Here is a 17857-nt window from a genome sequence, read left to right as displayed (position 1 = left end):
TGTTGTTTGGCGCTGTTGTTTAGACTTTACATCAGCCCTATGTTTTGAATGAAAGAAATGATCCAAAGCTGACCCCCTACAGTTTCCCCAGATAGTCAACTCACAAAAGGGTTTAGATTAGCTTTTTACATTATTTCACCAAATAAGTGAAATTTTAAAAAGCATTGCAAAATGACAGAAAATTTTCTGAATTTTTTTTTCTGGTCAACTTATGAGGGTTTTAGAATAGAATTTCATAATACTCCTCGACAAAAGTGACTTATTTCAATGGTCAACATACAAGATAGACAGGCGGTCAAGTTACAAAGGTTTTGCTTCTTTATATTACATAGAAAAATTCCGTTCTTGATAATTGAGGTCAACTTATGCAGGTGTTGCAAGGGTGGTCAACTTGGTAGGTTTCACTATTACGTTTTCCGTTACTCTTGATCACACAATAGTAGAGCATTTTTGAACTGCATAGACCACAGCAGGAATGTTGAACAGTGAGAACTTATCAGTTCTGTAAGAGATTTAGCCTTGGAGACTTGACATCTGGTTTCTTGCAGTGACCACACTAGGACTGCTTTTTGTGCCCAGAACAAGTTCCAAGACCATTTTCTGAAAATAGACAGACATAGACAAATATATAAAATTCGTGACCAAGCTATTTGAAAGGTAAATATAGAAATAGTGCTTTCAATAGGAATAATGATCAAAACAAGATTTTTTTTAATAAATTGGACGTACTTGTATGTAAAGAGATGTATAAATTTTATAAGACCAATGTTGCTATGTTCAATCTCAGTAAATTTTACCATGTTCCCTGGTTGGCCAAAATTACCGGAACATAGTAAAATTGACCGTGTTTCTGGCTCTAGGGGAACATCAAAAACCCTCGGTAATTCTTACTGAAGCACTTTGCTAATGCTTTTAGTAAAATTAGCAAGTGTGAGTATGTGAGATAAAATTTGGTAATTGTGGTAAAATTTGGTAATTTTATCAAGATACATTAGAGCATGGCATAAAAACCATTTGTTCAGTTAAATTTACTTTCAGTTTTGTGTGATAATAAAAATTATAATTTTGAAAACCAGAATTTCTGGAAAATAATTATTATATGAACGGAAAAACTTACCAAATGAATGGTTTAAATTCCGAATATATCATGTTTTAATTAATAAGAATTATTTTTTTACAAGAAATATCACATTACCATATAGTACGGTAATTTTACCATATTTTTTTCCGCGTTGTACAAAATGAAATATGATTTAGTTAAGGATATAATTTTTTTTTCCTTTTATGGTCTACGTAATTTTAATGTGTCACACGCTGTAAGAAAGTCTGGATCACATTATGGTATAGAGTACTAGTATTCCGGTACTTAATCTGCAAATTAAACATTTTATCTTAAAATCCATTTTTATCTTAAATATTATACCGTAATTTTTACAATAATGTTTATTTAATTAGAGTAATTCAATGATTTTACGGTAATTATAAGTGTAAAAATTTCGGTATATCAGATTTTTTTTTCCGTAACATGTTCCGTTAAAAATGGATTTTTCAATAAAAAGTACCGGCACACTGAGTACCGGTTTTTTTTTGTTGCAGTAATTTGATAATTTAATCCGAAATTTTTTACAGTAGTTTTGCATTTTCTCTCATCATATTTTCTTTACATTAATTTTTTTTTTTTTGGAAAAAGTAATACTTTAAAATTTTAAATTACGTTTCGAAAAAAAATTAAGTGTGAGAAAGGCTCAGATAATTATTTAAGATTATTTCAAAAAAAAAAAATTTAAAAAATATAGCACAATGAAAACTTTTAAACTGTATCTCATGAAGCTACAAATTTAAAGATATCAGAACACTATTTGTGCTGTATTCATTAACGGTAGCACTATTGTCATACTGATACCACGCTACAACTTTATTCTTCAGTTCTTCAACCACATCCAAAGGATTCGAAATACCGCACTTTTTGAAATATTTTACAATAACATTTGATTCATATTTTCCCACGTGTCTAGTATCATTTGACACATGACGTCTGGGGGAATGATAATCGACTTAAGGCCTGGTTTCTTAGGACAGGACGCCGTCAGCTGGAAATCAGCGCTAACCTCTGATTGGTCCATTTGTGAGTTTGATAGTATACGTCATCGAACGCTCATCTTGAACTACAATTGCCGTCCAACTCAACTGCAGTTGGATTACAACGTGACTTTAACCACAGAAGCAATGGCGTACAACATCCAACAGCACATTGAAATCAGCCAAGATTTTGATTTTGACGTTAAACATAGCTTCTTCATTAAACATAGCACTCTTCATTCAGCTCAGCTATAATGTGTTTCTTCTTGGACGAAGTCATTATTTGTTCTCTAAAACACTGGTCGACAGTAACAAAATAAATACGAATTCAAAATAAATATTTGTTTACGTTATTAACGCATGCGCAATGAGAGATAATGTCTGCGCTGGCCCGACTGCTCACTCTGAGCTAACAAAAAATTATTTTTTTGGTGTCAGCTCTACGTCAACTTTCCGCTGACGCCCAGATAAAGCACTAGTTCTAAGAAACCAGGCCTTTATAGTCGCGACATACGAGAAATTCGCTATCTCGTAATTAAAAATAATGAGTCGACTTATACTACGGGTCAACTTAAACACCGAAATATACGATAATTATTATTCGGTAATTAACTTCCATTGAAAACTCGTCAACAATCACCGATTAAACAGCACTTAAAATTAAGAATTCAAATTTCATTTGAACTGAATAATTATTATTTTCAGAGAAAATTAGCCTAATGAACATTTGAGTGGAAATGACGGAAAATATATTCAGAGAAATGAATAAATTCGTTGAAAATGAGCCTAATGTGCGTTTTTTAAAATTACCTAAAAAATGGACTAGGTGAATCTTCAAATATGACGACTGAGAAATATATAAGAACAGATCAGAAATTCTTAGCAAATGCAATTCCAAGAATAGAAATTGCTTTGAGAAAGTTTGTGTGGTAGAAGCCTTTGTTTCTTTTGTTGTCATTTTTATAAAATGATTTACTTCAAATAGTTTTTTTTTAATCTAGTTCTCTTCTCAGAAGTCTAACATACGAATACAATAATTTTTTTTTGTACCAAACTCAGAACATTAAATCCCAACCAATTTATCAAAGATTGTAACAACAGTTTTTTTCATGTATAAAAAGTTAAAAATGCTCTAAATAAATGAAACTATTTTTCACAATCGAAATTTATACTAATCATATATTTTTTACTTCAAAAAAGTTGCTTAGAATAAAAGAAATATGCTTGTAAGTTTAGGGCAAAATTAACTATCGCTATAGGCCACAGGGCGACAAAATATATGAAAATGACGATTAGAAATTCCTTTATTAATCCATATCCAATAGGCAGTTTATTTCAGCGAAAACGGACCGAATGTGCTCCAAAACTCATGCGTTCAACTTCTCGTATATTTTATCATTATGGAGCTAGGCTCCCTATTCGCTGTCACTTATCAATCCCAATGATTGCTTCGCAACAACTGTAAGAAATTCCGGATGAAATTACAGTAAAAAGTACTGACACCCTGAGTGATGTTACAGTAAAATCCAGCTTTACCGTACAAATTGTTTGGTTGTTTTTACATTAATATTTATTTAATTAAATCAATTCCGAGATTTCACAGTAAAACTGTAAAAATTACGTAGTATCAGTTTTTTTTACACGTAAAATTCTAAGGCAAAAAGTACCGACACTTGGTGCATCAGTGCTTTTTACCATAATTTTATACAGAATTTTTTTTATAGTGCTAGGCATAAAACATTTTTGTCAGCGAAAGCAGAAATTATTCACTTATGTATTAAAAAAAAAGAATTCAAGAATTTTTATTTTATTTTGTTGCTCACGTGCTCACGTACCCTTAGGATTATATTAAGATCTTTAGGAAACATAAATAATTTTTCTCAGCTAAAACATTTTTATATTAAAGTTTTATTATTATTATAAATTTGGTGAACTTACAACCGTAATTTAATATTTTTGCTTACCAAACAAGCTGATATATTATTTACAATTTGTGCATATACCATATTGTAACCACAACGGTTAATAAGTTCAAACACTGATTTAAACAAGTTTATCTTAAAATGTATATAAATAAGGAAATATCATAGAATTAGGCTGCAACAAAGAAATAACTCTTTTAGTTTAAATCTCTTAATTTAAAAAACAATCAAATTCAAAAATGTATTAATAATAAAGTAGAAAATGAAAAATAAATATTACAGGTATTACAGCAGGTATAAGATTGCAGATTGTAGAAAAGTGAGACGAGTTTTTAGCATTAGCTTATAGTTCTGTATTTCCATTAACGCAGCTTAGGGTTGGGGCTTGATTAGGGATAAAAAAAAACCATTTTATAGGGAAACAATACTTTAATGATTTTTATTAATTTTATGCTGGTTACAAGCAAACAAAAAAAAAATTTAATGTCAATGAAGGAAAATTGAATCCTAACATGTGATTTTTCGGCCTATAAAAATGCACCAACAGCAATAAAAAAAATGCGTCAGACTATTTAATTAAATTTATTGATCACGTGATTAAATAGTCTGACTATAACGTGAGACAACTGTGTTTTTATTGTATATAGAAACACGTAAAATCTAGAATCATCCCCGGAGCGTTCAGATTATTCTATGTTGATTTGAAACTTCAGCGGGACGGGTATCTAAATTTTCCGTCAAGTTTAAATTAGTTTTATAACACTTTTTTGTTTAAATTTATGGCCGATGATATTTAAAAGTAATAGAGTTAATAAAACTTCACCATTTTGATTTATTTTGCAACAAGCTGAATAAATTAATCTCTGAATTGTTTTGTAAGTAACAAGTATATTTTATGTTCGTTCATCACTATAAATCTTATGTTGCATTATCCGTTCAAAAACTCAAACTTTAAATTTTATTAGTCCAAAGAGTTATGTACAGTACTTTTATTTTTCATAAACCTACTTAGAAAAGTCAGGAAGTTTTCTTTATTTTTGAAGTGAACCTTACAGCCAAAATTTCAAAAGAAATGTTTCACATGAATAATATCAATATTTAAGAATTTTCAATTTTTGAGAAAGCAATCATTACTAAAACTACTGCTATTGGTCACTTTCCGGCAACCGAATTTCTCCCTATGGCCTCAAGCATTGACAGAAGTCTTCGCAAATTAGATCCGGTCAACATACTGCATCCGGCATATCCAGCCGACATACTAGATTATCGGCTGAAGCTGGATATGACAAATACTCCGCACATACATGCCGTAGTAATTTATTTAATGTAGTATTAATGTAACAAAATGCGCCTTTTACATTAAACAATTGTGTACAGTTGAAAATTAATCAAAAGATTTAGTTAATTTGTAATATTTTTGGAACATGCAATTATCATGTGAAGAAACTTGAGTGACAAAGTGAGCATTTGAGTCATTTTCAAAGCTAGTAGATTATAGTTCTGGCTGGTGGGAAAATTTAGTTCAATTAGTAATTATAAAATATAGAAATTCAATTGCTGATTTAGTAACAATCTATCAGTGATGCATTTCTTCCAATTGTACTTTCTGAGAAATAATTATTCAACTCGTGAAAAGCAATTGATACATAAATCATTTCGGTCATACCTACATTCACTATCATTCATAACTACATTCAATTCTTTTCTCAGTGCTGTATCATAAATTCAAATGTGTTATAACATCACACTTACATGTGCAAAAAGGCCAAATTCATTACCAATATTTTATCATTAAATATATACATCTTCATTTATTAATTTATCTTAAGTTCTACAAAAATTAATTGCTGATTTGGTAACACTCTAACAGTGATGCATTTCTTTCAATTGTACTTTCTGAGAAATAATTATTCATCTCGTGAAAAAGAATTGATACATAAATCATTTTGGTCATACCTACATTCACTATCATTCATAACTACATTCAATTCTTTTCTCAGTGCTGTATCATAAATTCAAATGTGTTATAAAATCACACTTACAAGTGCAAAAAGGCCAAATTCATTACCAATATTTTATCATTAAATATATACATCTTCATTTATTAATTTATCTTAAGTTCTACAAAAATTAATTGCTGATTTGGTAACACTCTAACAGTGATGCATTTCTTTCAATTGTACTTTCTGAGAAATAATTATTCATCTCGTGAAAAAGAATTGATACATAAATCATTTTGGTCATACCTACATCCACTATCATTCATAACTACATTCAATTCTTTTCTCAGTGCTGTATCATAAATTCAAATGTGTTATAAAATCACACTTGCAAGTGCAAAAAGGCCAAATTCATTACCAATATTTTATCATTAAATATATACATCTTCATTTATTAATTTATCTTAAGTTCTACAAAAATTAATTGCTGATTTGGTAACACTCTAACAGTGATGCATTTCTTTCAATTGTACTTTCTGAGAAATAATTATTCATCTCGTGAAAAAGAATTGATACATAAATCAATTTGGTCATACCTACATTCACTATCATTCATAACTACATTCAATTCTTTTCTCAGTGCTGTATCATAAATTCAAATGTGTTATAAAATCATACTTACAAATACAAAAAGGCCAAATTCATTACTAATATTTTATCATTAAATACATACATCTTCATTTATTCATTTATCTTAAGTACGACAAAAATTAATTGCTGATTTGGTAACACTCTAATATAGTGATGCATTTCTTTCAATTGTACTTTCTGAAAAATAATTATTCATCTCGTGAAAAAGAATTGATCCATAAATCATTTCGGTCATACCTACATTCACTATCATTCAATAACTACATTCAATTCTTTTTCCAGTGCGATATCATAAATTCAAATGTGTTATAAAATTACACTTAAAAGAACAAAAAGGCCAAATTCATTACTAATATTTTGTCACTAAATATATACATCTTCATTTATTCATTTATCTTTAAGTTTTACAAAATTAAAACGATAATTCTTGGTTTAAATCATGTAATTCATGTGGCAATATTTTTAGCGATGAGTAATGCAACATCCTTCTTATACAATGCAAAACCACAATCTGATACAATCAATCGATACTTTTTTGGTGCAATATCACATTCCATATCCAAGTGAATCATAATCAGCTCTCCATATTTGAATAATGATTTCCTGACATTATAACGAGACGAAAATCAGGGCTGTTAATCGATTGAAACAGTATCAGATACAATAGATATCGCTTAGCATATCTGCATGATTTTAATATCGAGCTTCCATTTAATTGATAATGTTTGCTGTATGCGTGATCCTATCGACATTGTTGTGATACACATCCATGCTATAATTTAATGAAATGTTTAAGCGTTTTTTTTCTTGCAACACCTTGTCGTAATTACTATTCAAATGTTGCATGGGGACGCGAGAAAGTTAGAGTTAATAGTATTTTTTGGTATATATTTATTAATCAATTAACCCTTTGTATTTGTATTTACATGTTTCATTTCCCTGACTTACTCATTCAAGTGATTTCCGTTGACGAAATGTGTATCTTATTTTTCTGCACCTTGCAAAGATGTCCAAGCCAGAGGCTGAACTATATCACTATGTGGACTAAATCAGTCATTTGTCGGAATTTTGTGGTCCTGAATGGCAACTAGTTGTTTGCACCATTCCCATTGGACGATTCGTATTCCTATCCCAATTGAAAAGTATTCCTATTGTATGCATTTGTAACTGATTGATCGTTGTATTTCCAGTGTGAAGGTAGGTGAAGTGACAACAGTTTAGTCATCTCTTCGAAAGAAATTCGAGGAATCAGCTGAGAAAGAATCAGCTTAATGTTTGTATTTGTGTTAGTATATTAAAGAGAGTTTCATACTATGACTACTTTTTTGCTGTCTCTTTGCAACATGTATTTCAGTGGTATAAATCCTGAAGAGAATCTTTCCTGCCTTACGGTTTGTATCCTTCCATGATTGCTTTTCCAACGAAACAATATATGCGTATTAAGAAACACTTAAGCTTTGACACGTAATTCTTGTTTATGATGTCATAGAGAACATGATTCGCTACCCATTTTGGAACTTTGTTATGACGATGATCAATGCGGATGAGCAACGAGAGCTCAATGGCTTAGGATACTGAGTTGTCATTGTGAAAGATAGGGGTTCTATCCCTTGTAGTTATTTGACATACACTCTGCTCATTAGTATCAGTGTTTCTTTGAAGTAAAGGGGGGTTGTGCTCAATACTGGTCACATTGTCACAATTATTTCCTCAAGATTGTGGAGCCTTAGCTTCAGGAGCACCTTTGCCGATTAACTGATTGTTTTGGGCGTACGTTACTTTTTTTTATGCAGGTACCCCTTCACTCAGTTAAATAGTCTATCTTAAACGTTAGTTTTCATTGCGGATAATCGAATCTACGCGTGTTGCAATTTGATATTTACATCGTCACACGTGCGTGACCATTTAGTTGAATAATCGATCTTTAACGTTAGTTTTCATTGTGGATAATCGAATCTACGCGTGTTGCAATTTGATATTTACATCGTCACACGTGCGTGACCATTTAGTTAAATAATCGATCTTTAACGTTAGTTTTCATTGCGGATAATCGAATCTACGCGTGTTGCAATTTGATATTTACATCGTCACACGTTCCTGACCATTTAGTTGAATAATCAATCTTTAACATTAGTTTTCATTGCGGATAATCGAACCTACGCGTGTTGCAATTTGATATTTACATCGTCACACTTGCGTGGCCATTTAGTTGAATAATCGATCTTTAACGTTAGTTTTAACTATAAATAATGGAGAATCGTGATATACGTGATGCTAAACTACGCGTGTCGTGGTTTAATTTTTACTTCGAAACATTTACACGACACAGAAAATTTCGAAGTTAAGCTCTACATTTTTACTCCATAGAATGTTTAGCGTGCCATAAAACACCCCAACAGAGTTTGAAATTAAAAGAAAACATTTCAACTTAAATACATTAGTATTTTATTCATTCAGTGGAATGAGCGATAGCAAAAACGTGACTCAAAACCATTCGGCCCACACAGTTGTGCATTATGTTTTCTCAGCATAAAGCAGGTCGCATAACCTAGATTGCTTTAGGAAGCATTAGTACAATACACTCCCTTTATAAATCAAAAGACGCGAGCATTTCACACAAAGCCATTCTGTAGAAGTGAGAAAGTTTTGTTTTAAAGTCCCTTCTGAACCATGGAGTGTTGCTTAGTTATTTAGGCTATTTTGTGCCAGATAACATGAGTGCTGTAGAGTACTACAGTTCATTATTCGGGAAGTCAGTATATGAATAGAGCTTTAATGCATTGAGAGGTATGTGCTGCAGCCTATGCTTGTGTAAAAGAGGCAGTTGCAGGTCCATATCTTCCAGGGATATCTTCTAAAGGGAAGATATAGAAATGTGAAAGGCAGAACCCTACACCAGTAGGTAAGCGTAGCTGTGTGTTGTGTTTCTCAGTTAAAAGTAATCAACTAGTTTTAAAATACTAGGTTGCATTATGAAACGTCAATAAAATTTTAAAGCACAAAATCTGATATTGATCATGACTCGCACTAGAAAACCTGATTTATTTCACGTTTAAATGCAAAAAAATCCATCTTCAGCATATAAACATTGCCAAAATGATTCTTAGTTTTTCATCCTTAATAACATATAGTTAAAAGCAATATATGAAATGACTAAACATTAAACGACAGCAGTTCTTATAAATAAAGTTATAAAAAACGATATTTACTGTTGCAATATCCCTGCGCAAACATTTTTAATAAAGGCCGCGTTCCAATTTCATTTACGAGAGGATACTTGTAATCAAACTTTGCAGTGCTCAGCGATAAACCCATAGAATTGACCCACAGTAAGACCCTCCCCCAATTCTCTTAATTAATACACAACTACGCACGGTCGCCTGCGACCGCGAAAACATTCGGCGGACCGACCTAATTAGAAACGTCGACTACATATACAGAGAGAGGCAGGACCTAATACTAAATTCCATTAGTGTCACTTAATTTACACGCGAGTTAAAATATTAATGTTAATTTGGAACGTTTAATATCGATCCGCCTATTCCGACCAACTATTTACTTCTAACTTTGGAGTTTTGTTTGGTCGGGGCTTCGGAAATTACTCCCATCAGCCACCTGCACTCAAATTAAGTTTAAGTACTCATTGTTGGATGCCATGAGAACGTCATTGTTCGATAAGATTGAAATTCCGCTGAGTGTTTTTACTTGGAATGATTTGTTTTCCGTTTGCTTACAACGATATTATTATATATGTATGCTGTAGACTCTTCCATATAATCATTTTGTCTGTCTTCTCGGTATTCAAAGCTTGGCGAGAAAAAAATATACCGTTGGCATATAAATGAATTTAATCATTGAAGTACAAAAGGAAGGCCATGCTGTAATATTTTAATAACTAAAATGAAGCAATTGATTGTGTGGAAGTTAAGAATTCATTTAAGCAGATAATTCTCTTGTATTCATGCTTTGTGATAAATTAAAACGCATTCATTATTTTCAATAAAAATTACAAACATTTGCTTGATGCAAAAGGTTGTAGTTCAGCATTTGGCTGGAATTAATGTATTATTTCCTAATAATTAAATTGAGATATAAAGTTTATTTTGTAATACTTTTTTCCAATAAAAATTCATGTGATTTTGTAAATGAGCACTATGCGTTTATGAATAATGATGACATTATTGTCCCTTTCGATCTAAAACTATTTATGGTGCCCTTAATTGTCTCACAGTTATATCGCAAGAATTTTAAATTAGTCAACTTTAAAAAAAATTTAATAAATAAACTCGCACATCGCACATTAAATAAATAAACTAGCACATGTAAACTCGCACTATGCGTTTATGAATAATGATGACATTATTATCTCCTTCGATCTAAAACTATTTATGGTGCCCTTAATTGTCTCACATTTATATCGCAAGAATTTTAAATTAGTTTACTTTAAAAAAATTTAATAAATAAACTCGCACATCGCACATTAAATAAACTCGCACTTGTAAATGAGCACTATGCGTTTATGAATAATGATGGCATTATTGCCTCTTTCGATCTAAAACTATTTTCAGTGCCCTTAATTGTCTCTCAGTTACATCATAAGAATTTTAAATTAGTTAGTTTCAACAAAAAAAAATATATTTAAATAAATAAACTCGCACACCGTATCCGCACTATTAGAGCAATCCACTTTCACTTTTGACCATAAATTTTATCGAAAGACAAATGGCTTGAATATGAGCAGCACTCTCATATCCTTATTAATGACCTGCATATGCAATACAAATATTAGAAACTTTTTTATTTAATCTTCTTTTTTTTTATAGACGTATACAGAAGTAGGAGACGTATGCTTTTATATCCCCTTAACGATCGGTTAACTTTCAAGAAAACGGTCATAAAAATGCCTATTTTTTTTGGCTTTTGTATTTGTATTACGTATTTGATTTGTGCTGCAACTAGTTTAAAATAAACTAACCATCTACAATTACCATAAAAATATCCTGGTACTGCCATCAGGTGTGTAAAATGAGAAACAAAATGTTTTCCGGGCAAAAGAAATGAATTAGTTTTATTCTTATTGGCACGTTACTACTGAACACTCCAGCCCGTCAATATCACGGGAGCGGGAAATAGCGAGCGAAATCTCACCCCGTAATTTTCACGGGAGCGAGAAGGAGAAGTATGTTTTAAAGTATTAAAGAAAGTATGCTTTTTTTCAAAAAAAAAAAACGTCTCTTGGTTTGATTTTGTTGCTTAAAATATCATTTCAACTAATTAATTAACATATTTGAGACCAATCTTCCGAACCAATAAGATTGAGTGCTAGAACGTGAAGATCCGATCATTAGATTAAATACTATTCAGTATAATTCGGTTCGGTGTTTATTTAATTTTTTTTTCTTTTTGCACGGTGTAGGTTTTAATCATTGGGTATCTTTCAAATTTGCAAAACTCCAAAGTACCACAAAATGAAATTTTAATAAATCTATAAAATCTAGGGATAGTGTTCTTTCATCAAACAAAGACAAGATAGTACCAAAACACATTAAATGCGCCAGTTCTATTTGTTGTAATCCCAAACAAAACTTTAAATCATTCTTTCCCATTTCTTTAGTTTTTGTTTATATATTTATTTTTTGAGCTCCTTTCACTGTATTTCTAGAACGAAATTATTCGGGCACACAAAATTGTCTCCCTCAACCCCACAGTTTTCCCGAGGCTCTCTTCTGGACTGATTTGATTTGCTTTTGCCCTGGCCTCTAGCTGAAGTTCCAAGAGGAAAATACTTATTTGTAGTAAGTAGGACCTATCACCATTAACGGCAAAAGAATAAGATTCACACTGAAATATGAGATAACATCTCGAGTAGTATTGCATATTAGGAATAAACCAAAGAAATATATATTTAACAATGCCACGGAATGCCATTTTACAAAGTTAACTTAAAATTAATTCGACCATACCAATTTATAGACCAGTTTTTATGACACAAAAAAAATCACTAGAATATTCACTCGTATTTTGCAAAAAAATTAATATTTTTCACAGTAGAACTTAAAAACTAAAGAATTTTTTTTTTTAAGCACCACCCATGTTCGCGTTACAACAAATTAGAAGGCTTCTTAGACGTGGTGGCTGAGGGGATAGAGCGCTTGCCTCCCAATGAGGTGACCCGGGTTAGAATCCCAGCGATGGCTGGTTGATACGAATTACGCACTTGGCTCGCACCGACCACAGTGCTGACGTAAAATATTCTCAGCGGTACACGGATCATGGGTTAGAGTCCCCTTGTCATCGGACTAACCATGGGAAGTTTTCATGTTTTTCCTTTCCATGTAACGCAAATGCAGTTCAGATCCATCGGAAAGCCCTTTACGAAGGCAAATTTCTCCTAATACTTGATCCAGGACTTCCCTTGTTTTCTGGATTGGGATTAAAATTACAAAGCTATAGAGTTGAGCATTGGTAGTCGTAAACCCGAAATTGGATCGGCTGTTCAACGACGGTTATAAAATAAAATAGAATTCTCACTGTCATCTTTACAGATCCTTTATGTTAAAAAAATAATCTCAAGAAACTAAAGTGGTAAGATATTACGTGATAAAAAAAACTTCATCCGCTTCAAAAATATACAATTTGGAAATAAGAATCGACATGTTTCAAGAGCTTAAAAAAATTCGAAATTTCGAAAAATTCTATTCAAAATTTTTCGAAAAATTTTAAATAATTGTTGAAAATCTTTTTTTCTATGAAACTATCTCCGGGTAAACGAGTTTTATAAGAAAGGCGAGAATTTCAGAATTACGCTGTTAGTTTTACAGCTTTAACCAAAGAGTGAATGAAAGGTTAAGGTGCCCAAACTTTCGACAACTTTCCTGACTAGAGTTAATGGGACTATATTTTCCAAATTGAAGCCCGTGTGGCATTTGATACCTGATTGTTGTTACCTAATCGAAAGCTCTTTTCAAACTGATATCACAGTTAGATTTCAGAAATCTTTCCGTAAGCAAGATTTGAACAGTTATGTATTTGTTATATTTTTGCAACATATTAAGTTACGATCAAAATGTTTCTGTTACGTTTTTTTTAATAACACGGGCATAATGATCTTTTCGTAATCAACAGAAAAGCTACTTGCAACATTTTGTTACGTTTCGGCAACCACGAAAACGTTTTTATTGTAACCTAAATTTTTGTTACCTAACTGTGACATTTGGTGCTGTATCGGTCCAAACTTGCCAAACGTGAATGAGAATAAACAAAATTGATTTGGAAAGAAAATTTACATATTTCAAATTACTTTTGTACCTCCTCAACCCCGTCTAGTTAGTCTTGAAAATATGGGAGTTTTTGAACGCTTAAAACATGTCGACAGTTATTTCTGATCTGTATATTTTTGAAGCGAAGGAAGTTTTTAATCGAGTAATAAGCTTCGCATATTTTAGTTTATTTTTTGTTAAGTCCGCCATCTTCTTTTGCGAACATTGGGGTGCCGAACATTATCATATTAGGCTACAAAAGTAGAAAACTTTACTTCTCATAAATTAAAAACTTTCAGAAATTTTGAATTGCTACTTTAAACACTATTTAAGTCTCAATTGATTTAGTATAAAAACATGTATGGAAGCATTACTTCCTTTGCTTAGCTGGCAATAACAGAAGTTAATATTAATATAAGTTAAAATATGTACTGGTTTTTATCTAAAACCTTAATGACTTCTTAACTATCCGTCTTGTAGACTTATAATATTCTATTTAGCGTAAAAAATATATCTAAAATGATATCTCATTTGTGTAGATTACAATTTTTTTGTTTGTCCCCTATTTGACCCTTTTTACATCTTTGATCTGTTAATTTTAAATAAGCCGCGGGGATAATACTCGATGATCTTTAGCAACCTTTCAGGATATGTTGCGCACAGTTTGACCCAAAAATTTTTTTAAACATGTTTTTCATTATTTGGTATTAATTTAGGTCAAAATAAGTGAAAAATATTATATTTAGCATTTTAATAATTTTTTTATGAAGTGAAGCATGAAACACTGGTGTCTTTTTCTGCATGAAAGGTAAAATCTTCCAAACACTGTTCACTTCCAAACAATATTTTTTTTTCAAACTTGCAGTTATTATTTTCAGTTCTTCAGATCTAAAAGAAACAGTTATTCATCATTGAAAATCATTTATTTATTTATTTACTATTCTTTTTTTTTTTTTGAATATGAATGACAAAAAAGTTTCAATTTCTTTTTTTGTTTTTATATTTTAGTACAAATATAATTCAGATAATCTAATAGATTTTTTAGTAACTATTAGAATATTTTTAAAAATTAAAAAAATATTAAAATATATTTTTGCTTGTAATATGAGAGACAGTAAAAAATATATAAAAGAGATACCCATTTCCCATCAGCATGAAAGGAATAGAGACCGTATCTTGAAATTTTCAGGTAATTATAAATTAGGGGCCTGTCAAGTTATATGTTTCCTGCGCTATCAAACTACACATATTTCTTATCTCTCTTCTATCGTTTGATTATCGGGTTAAATCTTATTTCCTTTTATCCTGTTGGTTAATAATATTTTTTTTTCATGTAGTAACTTGTATTTTCTTCTGAATTTCGGTGTTTTGCCCTTCTATTCTTTGTTTTATGAAATCGAATCTATTATGAAATCGAAACTGTAGTATTCCTGTTCAGACGTTGTTCAGCTTAATACATACATTACTTAATATATAAGATAGAAAATTACCCTTTCCCATGTTTTTTTTTAATTCTGTTTTCCTTTTTTAAGTTTTCACTTACCGAACTCTTTCAGCGTATTATGTGTAATTCTTCTTCTTCTTTGTCAGCGCAACAGCCACGTGCTGGCTTTGGCTGCCTCAACAGCTGACAAACGCCAGCATCTCCACTTCCAATTTCTAATCTTTAGGGTTTTCAGATCATTTTCGCGATGTCGTTGAGTCATCTGGTTGTCGGTTTACCTCTACTATGTATAATTAGTTTAATAATGTTTAATAGTTAATAAGGGCGTGAAAAAGTTATTTTACATCGTTTAAGCGAATTTAGAAAAACAAAAAGTGCACAACTGAAACTGTAAAGCTAAAAACGTAACTGTTTATTGATTTCAAGTAAATAAAATCAAGTTTTAATTTTATTTGGTACGCACAAAATCCCAAAATATCATTATAATTAATTTTTAGCCCAATCCGTAGAAAATTTTATTGATATAGGAATACAAAAGAGCTTTGAGTCTTTAGGAAAAAATAATATAAACCCTATTCATGAAAATATTAAAGTACAACCGTATGAGGCAAATTACTTAACTCAAATATTGACATTTCTCTCCTGAGAATTTCAATTCAACTTCTCACGCAAATAACTCAGTTTTTTTTAAACTTCTATCTGTTGTGCTTCATACAATATTAAAAAAAATGGAAATCAGAAAACATGCAATTCATGTACTATATCCTATTTCTAAAAGGTAACCGAGTAAATATCTAAATTACGTTTAACAGTTCAATAATAAGTTTTATATTTTATTTTTCTATGAATATCAATATTAAAATATTAATAATTTAATTATGTCCATATCTAAAATCAAGGCTTTATTGAAATTACAATGGTTCAATATTTAATTTTATTTAATAGAACCATGTCAAAGCAATGTTGCATTAAGCATTCTATTAAAAATTTACTGTATTGGTTGAATTGATTGAATTTAAAGGTACAGTACGCAGAGTAAAAAACGAACACTTTAATAACTTTTGATCTAATGATTATATTTTCTATATTCTACTATTAGGATTATGTCAGTAAGATATGTTTAGTTAAAAGAGAGATAAAAAGCTTACATCATTTAACATTAATTTCACTTTTTACGAATTTTACTATATTTATGAAGCAATTCATAAAAATAAAATAAAAATCATGAAGACTACAAGTATAAAATGACTAAAAAGATGAAAATAATTCTATTTTTAAGTGCTTTTATCATCGTTGAAACACATGAAATCATTTGAAATTATTATAAAAGCAAACTTAGTAACAATCCTTTTCTTTTACAGATCATGAAGGTAACATTGTTTATTATATTAAAAAAATATGTAATCAATCGTTAATGAATTTAAATTTCTGTAATATTTATTATGCAATATGGCAAATAAAAATTCATAACCATGAAAACACTATAAATTATTAAATTTATTTTGATGCGCGCAAATCATTTAAAGACCTTTTCTACTACTATCAGCCATTAGTACTGTTATCACAAAATTAAACTCTATTTGCAACAATTTAGTTCCTTTACAAAGCAACATTTTGGCAGTTTCAACAACATAAAATAAAAATCATGAAGACGACAAATATAATGGACTAAAGAGAGAAAATAACTCTATTTCAAAGTGCTTTTATAATCTTTAAAACATATTGAATCATTTTAAATTGTCACAAAAGCAAACTTTGTGAAAAACAATCTGTTTCTTTTATAGATTGTGAAAGTAAGAATGTTGCAAATCGAGTAGTAACATACTGATTAATAAATTTAGTAACTTGTATTGCCGACCGGCCTGTATAGGGGTTAGGGAACTGCCCTTGCATCAGAAAGGTTTTGGGTTCGAATCCCGGGTAAGGCATGGATGTTCTTTCCTTCTCTGTACTATCTGTCCTTACTGTGGGAGCAACGTTAGTCCACTTAATATAGTGCCTTGAAAGAGTGGCCAACAAATATGCCCTTCAGGTGCCTGTATGACCTAGGTCATTATCCAGGTGGGCATTGGAAAAAAGGTAACTTGTATTTATTACAAAAAGTATACAATCAATCATAAAGGATTATAAATTCCTGTAATATTTATTTTTATACAATATGGCAAATTATAATTCATCACCCTGAAAACTCACATTTATTTTTATATGCGTAAATCATCTTATAACATGCTTCATCAATATCAATTATAACTCTAGTTATCACCAAAATTAAACTCGATTTACGACAATTTTCAGTGGTGTAAGGAATTAAGAGAATTTGCAGACTTGGTCGATTATGTCTAGAACTACTGGACCGATTTAAATGAAGTTTGATATGTACATGCATTGATACAATACAAAACAAATAACCATTCAACAATGGTAGTTGTAGTTGTAGTTGATAATGTAGTAGAGGATCTATGCTATCCGCTTTTATCCTTCTTACTGTAAGGTGAAGTTTGGATGAGTTGAGTTGTTGATGATGATGATGACAATTCAACAGTTGTAATAAACACGCATGGT

Source organism: Parasteatoda tepidariorum, chromosome 9 (assembly GCF_982258835.1).
Source record: "Parasteatoda tepidariorum strain Cologne lab strain chromosome 9, Ptep-v5.0, whole genome shotgun sequence".
NCBI classification, from domain to species: domain Eukaryota; kingdom Metazoa; phylum Arthropoda; class Arachnida; order Araneae; family Theridiidae; genus Parasteatoda; species Parasteatoda tepidariorum.
Note: the sequence above shows the minus strand (reverse complement) of the source record.